Source organism: Manis pentadactyla, chromosome 16 (assembly GCF_030020395.1).
Source record: "Manis pentadactyla isolate mManPen7 chromosome 16, mManPen7.hap1, whole genome shotgun sequence".
Classification (NCBI taxonomy): Eukaryota; Metazoa; Chordata; class Mammalia; order Pholidota; family Manidae; genus Manis; species Manis pentadactyla.
The window spans coordinates 3,871,970-3,882,062 of record NC_080034.1 but is presented as its reverse complement, the minus strand read 5'-3'; the positions used below and the strand labels follow the sequence as shown (position 1 = coordinate 3,882,062).

Sequence of the window (10,093 nt, the reverse complement as noted above, 5' to 3'; positions counted from 1 at the left end):
AATGCCACTTTTCCCCCTTATCCCTCCCTTCCCACCCATCCTCCCCAGTCCCTTTCCCTTTGGTACCTGTTAGTCCTTTCCTGGGTTCTGTGAGTCTGCTGCTGTTTTGTTCCTTCAGTTTTTGCTTTGTTCTTATACTCCACAGATGAGTGAAATCATTTGATACTTGTCTTTCTCCGCCGGGCTTGTTTCACTGAGCATAATATCCTCTAGCTCCATCCATGTTGTTGCAAATGGTGGTAGGATTTGTTTTCTCCTGATGGCTGAATGATATTCCATTGTGTATATGTACCACATCTTCTTTATCCATTCATCTACTGATGGACACTTAGGTTGCTTCCATTTCTTGGACATCTACTGGGCGAGAGCGTCGACCACGTGAGTCTGGCGGCTGCGCAGTAGCTGCAGGCGCCGCCGCCACCATATTCAGTCAGTAGCGTCGCGAGCGCCGCCGAGAGGAGCCGCTGCTGCCGCTCCCTCAGTGTTCGGTATGCCGGCCCCGGGAGGAGCTGCCCGCGCCGTCCTGTCCGCTTAGCGGGCTGGGCGGAGACCAGATACTGACGAACCCGAGCCTTGCTCGGCTGCACCGTCCTTCCTGCGCGCATGCGGGGGCGGCACCGGCCCGGACTTGGAGCCGCTGCCCCCGCCGGGCTAAAAAAAGAGCTCGGCCGAGAAGCGGCTCCCGCTCCCACGTATCTGCGGTGGAGGGTCCAGAGTGGGCCCTGCTTCAGGTTGAAGGCGATAGCGACGGCTCTGCGGGCCAGAAGGTACGTGACCGTGGGACGCGGCGGGACCCGGACGGGGCGTGGTGAACCCTGCCTTCGCCTGAGGGCGCGGGGGAGCCGGACGAGGGGGCGGCCGAGTGGCTCGGCGGGCAGCGCGTGGCTCGCGGGGCCCGGCCGGGGGCCGGGAGTTGGCGCGCTGCGACGGAGGGCCAGCCCGGGAAGGGAGGGAGCCGAGCAGGTGCGCCCGGGGCGGGCGTCCGCGCGGCCGGCGAAGTTCGCCGGGGTCGGGGGCGGTGGGGCCCGCCGGAGCCGCTGCTCCCCCGTCCGGGCCCGGGTGGTGAGGGCGGCTGCTCTCCGCCCCGCGGCGCGCGTCCCCCCGGCCCGGGGACGCGCCGGCGACCTCCTCCCGCCGCTCTGGCCGGGGCCGCAGGCGGAGGGGCCGGGCCGGCCCGCGCAGACATGGAGGCCGGTGGGCGTTTTGCCGTATGTGGATTTTCTCGGCGGGGGCCTCGAGGGCGAGGGCCGGTTGGGCTGAGGTTCAAGTGTGACCCGCGGCGGTCGAGAGGCCGCCCAGAGGCAGCGCCTTTAAAATTAAAATTTTTTTCATGAGGTACTTCTCGTGTCTTTTATTTGGGAATGAAGTTTCTTTGGGAACTGACAGTGCAGTTTCTTGTATTTAGAAATTCGTATCTTTCTGTCATTTCAGTTTCTAATCTGCAGCTGAGTAACATAACTAGCCACAGAGATTCTGAGACGCGGACCGTGGGTGTAGTCAGAGTAGGGTGAGGGCCTCTGGAAAAAGACCCCTGCCAAACCTCCGTATTAAACAATTCAGCAAAGTCAGTCACATTAATTCTCTAAAGTAAAATATCAAATTAGGAGTATAAGCAGTCTTTAGTGAAGATTAGTTAAAACTAAAAAGCCAGGAGTAACCGGGCCTGGAATGTTTGTGTAAACATCCCCCGGATAAGAAAATGCCTCCATGTAGCCCATGACTTCATTGTGTCAATTAAATGAGGATGTTGTAACATTTAGTTCAGTAGGCTAAAAGGCCCAGTTAATCTTTAACTTTGTCCAGGTGCTTCTTTTCCTCCTCCAGCCCCTAATCAAGTGATGTATAACCTGGGCAATTAATGTGGCAAGTAAGCCCAGCCACAAACAACATAGTAAAAGGCAGGAAACATCCCATCTTAAAGATAAGATTGCATTTTAACACCCAGGAAGTTAAACAGGTAAGATTCTTTAAAAAAATTTTTTTTAAGGTATTATTGATATACACTCCTATGAAGGTTTCACATGAAAAAACAATGTGGTTACTACATTCACGCATATGAGTCCCCTCCACATCATACCCCACTGCAGTCACTGTCTATCAGTGTAATAAGATGCCACAGATTCACTATTTGCCAAGAAGTAATTAAGTTGTTCTTGGCTTTTTGAGCTTTAATTGATTAATTTTGGGTCTTTCTGGTGGACTTTCTGGCCTTTTTCTCTTTCCACCCCGCTCATAGGTAATTTCCTGCCTAACAAGTAGGTTTCCTTTTTGTCTTTTAGAGGGTTTCATTTCCTGCCCAGAAGCCATGTAGTTTGATGTAGCCACACTTGTTTACCTTTGGTTTTGTATCCCTTGCCTGGGGAGACATAAGCAGAAAAAATTTGCTGAAACCAACATCCAAGCCTTACTACCTATTCTTTCTCCAGAGTTTTATGGTTTCAAGTCTTATATTTGTAAAAACAAACAACTGCTTCATTCATCCCCCCACTAAACCTAAGACGTGCTTTTTGATTTTCATCCTCCTCTTTGTCCTCCAGAGACTTGTTTCATTGATCATAAGACATACCTGTAAGGCTAAGAGCACTGACGCAAGCACGTCGGACCCTGATGACGTGTCAAAGTCCCCGGCTGTTAGCTGGGTGACCCGAGAGATGAAAGCAGGCCCGTTGTCCGACTGTAGCGAGGCAGGCAGACCAAAGTGAGGGATGATATGCGCTACCAATGTCTGTGCCACCACCGAAGCTGTCTCTTGGTTGGTGGGGAAGGTTTCAATCCATCCTGAAAAGGTATCAACCAGAACTAGTAAATACCTGAGTTTTTTATGTTTAGGCATGTGGGTGAAATCGACCTGCCAGTCCTGTTCGGGGATGGTTCCTCTCATCTGGTGGAGGGCCATCCGGATCTTCAGAGCACCTTGAGACGAGATGCGATGACAAGTAGTGCAGCCTTGGTGTACCTCATCTGTGGCCTTGCAGAAACCATAAGGGGCAAATACGGGGGAGAGAAACCGGTACGTGGCTTCCAGCCCAATGTATAGAAACTGATGAATTTTGGATATGACATCTGGAGAACAAGATGGAGGATATGAACAATGAGGAAGGGAGCTGGGAGGGGGCAACAGCCGGGGACTTTGACACGTCATCAGGGTCTGACGTGGGAGGGGGCAGCAGCTGGGAACTTTGACACGTCATCAGGGTCCGACGTGCTTGCTCCTCCCGTCAGTGCTTTCAGCCATACAATATTTTCACTGGTTTATTTAGGATTGCTCTGTCTTAAAAATGTTGAATAGTAAATACAACTTTTTCTTTCCTCAGGTGGTTGTGTTTATATACTGAAGATATCCATGTTAATATGTGTAGCTCCAGTTCATTCATTTTAACTGGTTTATACTATTTTGTTCTATAAACATACCACAACCTTTTAATTAATTTTTCCAATATTTCACTATATAAATAGTGCTGAAATTTACATTTTTGTATATGACCTCTTGTGCACATGAATGAGAACTTTTCTGGATTCTGTATCTGGAAGTGGAATTGCTGTGATGGAAATGGCATACAGCTTTGATTTTACTATGTATTGCTTAATATTTTTATACACTGTTCATACCAGTTGGCACCACCAGTGCGTAAGAGATTTCCTGTTCTACATTTTTGCCAATCTTTGGAATTTCCTTGTTTTTTGCCTTCCCACTTGCTCTGTATAGAACTTGCTATGAAGTCCAGTAGATTTTACTTCTACATTTTTTTTATTTCTAGCTCTTCTTTGCCCAGCTAAGAAGAAAAATTTTTGATTCATTTTATCTCATTCATAATCATCTCCATATTTTTGACTCTACTGCTACAATCTTAGATGAGACCCTTACTTCTTGCCTTAAACTATTGCACCAGAGTGAGTATTGCAATCTCTATTGGAAATCTCTTCTGCTCCAATCCATCCTGCTTAAAACTACTAGATCAGTATTTCTCATGTAAGTAGTTTACCATTGTTTGCAGTGTTAAATTTAAACACTTAATGTGGTATTCAGGGTTATCTATTATAAGGTCCTAAACAACCTTTTCAACCACTATTTTCTGAATATGCCCTATACACAGCCAGACTGGATCACCTGCATTTATTAATTCATTCAAATAGTTGATATTTAATGCTTGCATATTGACTATACAGGCATATTGACTCGAGTTTTGTAGGTACTATTGCTATAAAACGAACAACTCAAGATTCTTGTTATTGGGAGCTTGCAAGTGACTTCAGGCTCTTCTGTGAATAAATCCAATGTTTTTAGCCTCTGTTCCTCAAACAAGTTTCACCTCCGCTTGTGATGCCTTTTTTCCTAGTTCTTCCACTTAGCCTTTGCCTTTAAAAATCCTACATACTTTTCAAGGCCTGCTTCAGGAGGCATCTTTCCATGAAGCCTTTTATAACACCTGCAGTTAATTTTGCTCCCATTCTACTATATTTATATAGATTTTTTGGCACTTACCATGTTCCATGTCTACTATGTCCATTTATATTGCCTTTGTAAAACTTAACATAATGTCTTATATATGGTAGGCATACTATTAACTAAAGTAATTCAGTTGAAAATAATATATTAATTAAAACCAACCTCAGCAATTAGACTATTTTGGGAGGAGATCAATTTGAATTAGGAAAGATGCTTAATTATATAATTATATCTAGTGCTCTTTAAAACACGATAGAATAAATTAAACTAAATTGAATAGTAGGTTTCTGTAAAGAGTTCTTTAGGGCTCACTTTGATCAATAATGATCTTTACTTGTGATTAGTGTAACAGTTACTCAGTTTGTTTTTAGACTTTTAAGTAGTTCCTTTAAGGCAGAGTTTTCCAAACTGCACTCTGAGGAATCCAGTCAGTTGGTTCTGTTGAGATGCTTTGGCTACTGCTGGATGCCTTCCCTGCCCCAAAGCAGAGTCCTCTATTTATATTTTACTATACTGGGCTCCTTCCTAAACAAGATTTTATTTAGGAAAGACTCTTCTGATGAAATTGTTTAAAATAGTCGCTGAGTGTAAATACTTCAACTTTATCCATATATTTAAGATTTTCCAAGATCTTACAAAAAGATAATAATCCCTCTTACTTCTTTATTACCACAAACTGCAGATCAGTAGTTTATAATGAATATGAGACTTGAAAAAGTAAAGCAAATGATAGGTGAATGGGCTTTGGGTATAGCAGGTAAGCTGTCTGTTCTCTGAATATTCTGTATCTGAATTTGAATTTTTGAGGAGTTGTTAGAATATCAGAAATTAGTGGAATTGATATACAAATTGTTTGGTAGGCTGAAGAATTTTCTATATCATGGCTTGTAAATTTTAATGTGTGTAAAATTCTGATTAAGTACATGTAGGTTGGTGTTTGAAATTCTGATTTTCTTAAAAAAAAAGCAGTTTCAGCGTTGCCGGACTGTGGGCCACATTTTGAGTAGCAAGGAGCCAGCTGACTTTCCAAAGCCTATCACCACATTTTAGGACTGCAGTCTTGGTCCTAGATAGCAGGTTTTCATTGTTACTACAGACATTTGCTTAAACTGCCTGTTTCTCTACAGTCTGATTTTTATTTTGCCATTTTAATAGAAATTTTTGGCTGTAGCTCCAGGAGTAAGGGGTGGGAGGTTCCCCTCCAGAAAAAATTCCAGTGAAACCAAACTAAGTCAAGGGAAAGGGCAGGTTGGGAGAAATCATTGTTAATTGCTCACAGTTCCAGGTGTCCTCTCTGCCACTGCACGCATGCGCTTAATTTTGTTTGGCTGAGGCTGTTTTAGTTGGTATTGGTATAAGTACTGCTTTTTTTTTTAAAGCAATTGTTATTATCATGAATTAACAGCAGTTATATGCCACAGCAGGTTAAGCTGTTAATTTTATCTGTAGCACATGTGAATTGAAAACCTAATTTGTAAACAACCAATGAAACAGTTACTTAGCTAAATAGCTTATACTCAAAAAAATAAATCAATTTTGAGGGTATTAATTATTTTATTTAAAATATATAATATCAACTTTTCACAGTCTTTTGGGCTTTTATAGAAAATTATAACTAAATCATAGATTTAAATAATAGTTTTTTAAGAAAACTCAGAATTATTTACTTTTGATAAATGGAAATTAGTAATTAACTTTGTAGAACAGGACAGCAGAGCAGTTTTGGGGGAAAATTACAATTTTTATCTAAACACATTAGAATAATTTTCATACTGATAGTTATGTCAGCCCTACATTATTTCGCTTAATAATTGTCAGTAGTAGAAATTGCTGGAGGAATTACATTATTACAAAAGTGACTTTTAAAAATAAATTCATATTCCTTATCAAGTAGGTACTAACATTGCTATAAAATGTCAGATGTTGCAATTCTGAATAGAAATAAACTTCCTTTGTTTCTTCTGGTATCATCCATTGATTTTTTTTTTTCTTAGATACTTTTTAATAGTGCTGATAGAAGCAGAACAGTTGGAATTTATATTAAAAATAAATAGCACTACACTACAACATTATAGCCTTAATTTTTGTTTACCAAAGTTCCAAAATCTAAAGGACAAAAATACAGACAAGGTCAAGAAAAAAATGAAAAAGAAAATGACACTGAGGTCTTGGTTTAATGCATATGTATTCCAGGTTGATGGTTGATTTCATTAGCAAATCTCATTGTTATGCAATGTCTGTTCTTCTGCAGCAAAATGAATATTGTATTTTCACACGCTCTGTGTATTATGTTGCATTAAATGAATACATATGTATTTGTAGCTTTCTTTGGTTTATTATTTACAGTTTGTCTTTTAAGAAAAAGAAAAGTTGAATTACATTCTTGTTAAATTGGTAAAAGCTTTTCAATTTATATTATAGATATGTTTCCTACTTTTATTCTCTGAAGTAAACAATTTTAAGTGGTTAATGTAAAATCATAATTATCCTATAACTTTCTAAGTTAATAGAATGTAATATTGATTGATTTAAGCTTATAATTAATACTGAGCTTCTTAAGCATATGCTTTTCAATATATTTTTAAATGTAGGAGTGTTTTTTTAATTGCAAGAAAAATGTTAAACAAGTGTACATATTATGCCAAATGTAAATAACGCTACCTTTTGCAATACTAAAGATTGTATGTTGAGATCACTAAGGTGTGAATTTTCATAGAACAGGAAATTCAGAAATAACAAATTTCAGTGGTTACACACTGGAAGAGTTCATTTAATAATAGAAGACTCTGGGTTATGTATATGAGTTCAAGTATGGATCAAACTGTATTGGATACCACTGTCATTTAATCTTAGTCATTTTGAGATCTGACAATAAGTTACAAAATCTATTTGGTTTTTTGTTTGTGTTCTCAAAAGTCCTCACAACTAAAATTCTTCTGACAAGCTTGGAAGTAGAAGAGCTTAAGGTTTGATGTAATATGGGTTGATTGTATGCCATTCGGAAATTACCTTTGTGGTAAAAAATTTGCTTTCTGGCTTACTTGATGAAATCCTAATAAATATCTTAGTTATGTCGAACAACCGTAAACTGTTACAAGTATGTGGTTGATTAATGCATCATATTAAGTTAATTTGTACTTAGAGCATTTGCATTTCATTATTCATAGTGGGTAACGTAAAAACTAGGAATTCCAATATCTAGTAAGGGAAATACTAAAATAATTAGAGAGTAATGTAGAGCTAAATCAAATATGATGAGAAGGTTATGTGGGCCCAAATAGCCAGGCTTTTGAGAGAGGAGCATCCTGAAAGTGATGAGATTCAAACTGATAATGAGGTAGGAAAGCAACGGGGTACAACATAACCATAATGTGGGCGGTAGAATATAAATTTGACATCTTCGGGAGACAGAGAAGAGGAAACTCAACTGTAATGGAAGATACAATTTGCTACTGCCTATTTATTAAATATCAGATTGTAGCATTGCTAAATTTTAGTAGTATGAAGTCCAGATATATGGTACATTGAGATGCTGCCATTGTGGACCTTAGTTTTTCTTGTATGATAAAATGGGAGATAGGAAATTCTCTTGATACTAATTTTACTCTTTTCTCCCCCACCAGTAACGTAAAAAAACCTGCCAAAGTGTGTAAAGATTCATACTCTACCATGAATTTAAATTGGTGTAGACTGAATGGGAAGATACCAATCTAGAAACTCTTAAGTTAGAATTCTTTACCATTTCTTGGTTAGAAATACAAAATTGAGGAGGAATAAAAATGATCACAGATTGGGCTCCCAGGCTGCTGAATTAAGCAGGATAATAGAAGGCTCCCCAGAAAAGTAAGAGAAGGACTGTTTTAAGTTTTAAGAAGAGGTCTCCTTGAAGTGTTTGGACCTATGTATTAGTGTCGCCCTCATCTGATCTGGAGCCACAATTGTCGCTTGCATGACCATTTTACTTACTCATCCATCAGAAGAACCTGAATTTAGAAAATGAAATGGGACTTTGGAATATGAAAATGGACTATGAATTTAACAAATATCCTGAGGATTGTTAGTATTTGGTTGGTCTGCTTTCTTTGCTGTGATTTTATTTTCTCTGGTGATATCTGTTTAGTCTTAGGAGTGCTCCCATCTAGAGCAGTCCCTCTGAAATACCCTGTAGAGGTGGTTTTTGGGAGGCAAATTCCCTCAACTTTACTTGTCTGGGAATTGTTTAATCCCTCCTTCATATTTAAATGATAATTGTGCTGGATACAGTATTCTTGGTTTAAGGCCCTTCTGTTTCATTGCATTAAATATATCATGCCATTCTCTTCTGGCCTGTAAGGTTTCTGTTGAGAAGTCTGATGATAGCCTGATGGGTTTTCCTTTGTAGGTGACCTTTTTCCTCTCTGTAGCTGTCTTTAAAAAACTCTTTCCTTGTCCTTGATCTTTGCCATTTTATTTATTATATGTCTTGGTGTTGTCCTCCTTGGGTCTATTCTGTTGGGATTTTTGTGTACCCCTGTGGTCTGATTGATTATTTCCTCCCCCACTTTGGGGGAGTTTTCAGCAATTATTTCTTCAAATACACTTTCTATCCCTTTTTCTCTTCCCTCTTCTTCTTTTGGTACCCGTATAATGTGGATATTGTTCCTTTTGGATTGGTCACATAGTTATCTTAATATTGTTTCATTCCTGTAGATCCTTTTATCTCTCTCTGCATCAGCTTCTATCGTTCCTGTTCTCTGGTTTCTATTTCATCAATGGCCTCTTGCATCTCATCCATTCTGCTTTTAAATCCTTCCAGAGATTGTTTTATTTCTGTAGTCTCCCTCCCTTCTTTGTTAGCTCTTGCATTTTTCTTTGCAGCTCCATCAGCATGGTTATGACCTTTATTTTGAATTCTTTTTCAGGAATATTGGTTAGGTCCATCTCCCCAAGCTCCTTCTTAGTGGTTGTGTCTGTTAGTCTGGTCTGGATCAAATTCTTCTGCCTTTTCATGGTGATAGAGGTAGTTGTGGGGAGTTGGTGGGTGTGTCAGCTGGGAGAACATCCCTTCATGTTAGTTTGTGGCATTCCTCTCCTGTGAGAGTGGCGACCACTACCGGCTTGTGCTGGGCAGCTGTGCACAGATGGGGCCTCTGAGTTTGGCCCGAGCGGTTTTATCTCGGTGTGGCCGGCCTCAGGTTGCTGCTCCACTATGGCAGAGCTGCACCGGAGGGGGAATGGGCGAGAGGCTGTTCATTGTCGTGAGGGGCCTCCAAGCTGTGCTACTTCCCAGGGGGTTAGGGTGCCCAGAGTTATTCCGGATTCCCAGCTGCTGTGCTGAGTGCGTCGGGACGCTTCTGTCCAGCTGTGAGGCTCCTGTCCCTTTAAGACTTTCGAAAAGCACTCACTTTTCTTTGTCCCAGGGGCGCCAGCTCTGGGGACCCGCTCGCAGGTTTTACTGTTCCGTTTCCCTACTATCCACACACCACACACTGTGTGTCTGCGCTCTCAGTGTGGATGACTGGGGCTGGGTATTTAGCAGTCCTGGGCTCCCTCTCCCTCCCCACTCTGACTTCTCTCCTCCTGCTGAGGAGCTGGGGTGAGGGACACGCTTGGGTCCCACCGGGCCGCGGTTTGTATCTTACCCCCTTCGTGAGGCACTAGTGTCTC

The 10,093-nt window shown here is 41.2% G+C and overlaps 1 protein-coding gene across 2 annotated transcripts in view; it reads left to right on the top strand.

The window, feature by feature from the left end:
- Positions 1 to 428: 428 nt before the first annotated feature.
- The window catches only part of LOC118935207 (bromodomain adjacent to zinc finger domain protein 2B-like), a 33,511-nt gene continuing 23,846 nt past the window's right edge, over positions 429 to 10,093 (top strand). For both annotated transcript variants that reach the window (XM_057493778.1, XM_057493777.1), the window contains exon 1: positions 429 to 767. The gene's annotated coding sequence lies outside the window, so the exon portion shown is untranslated. The remainder of the gene's footprint in view (positions 768 to 10,093) is intronic.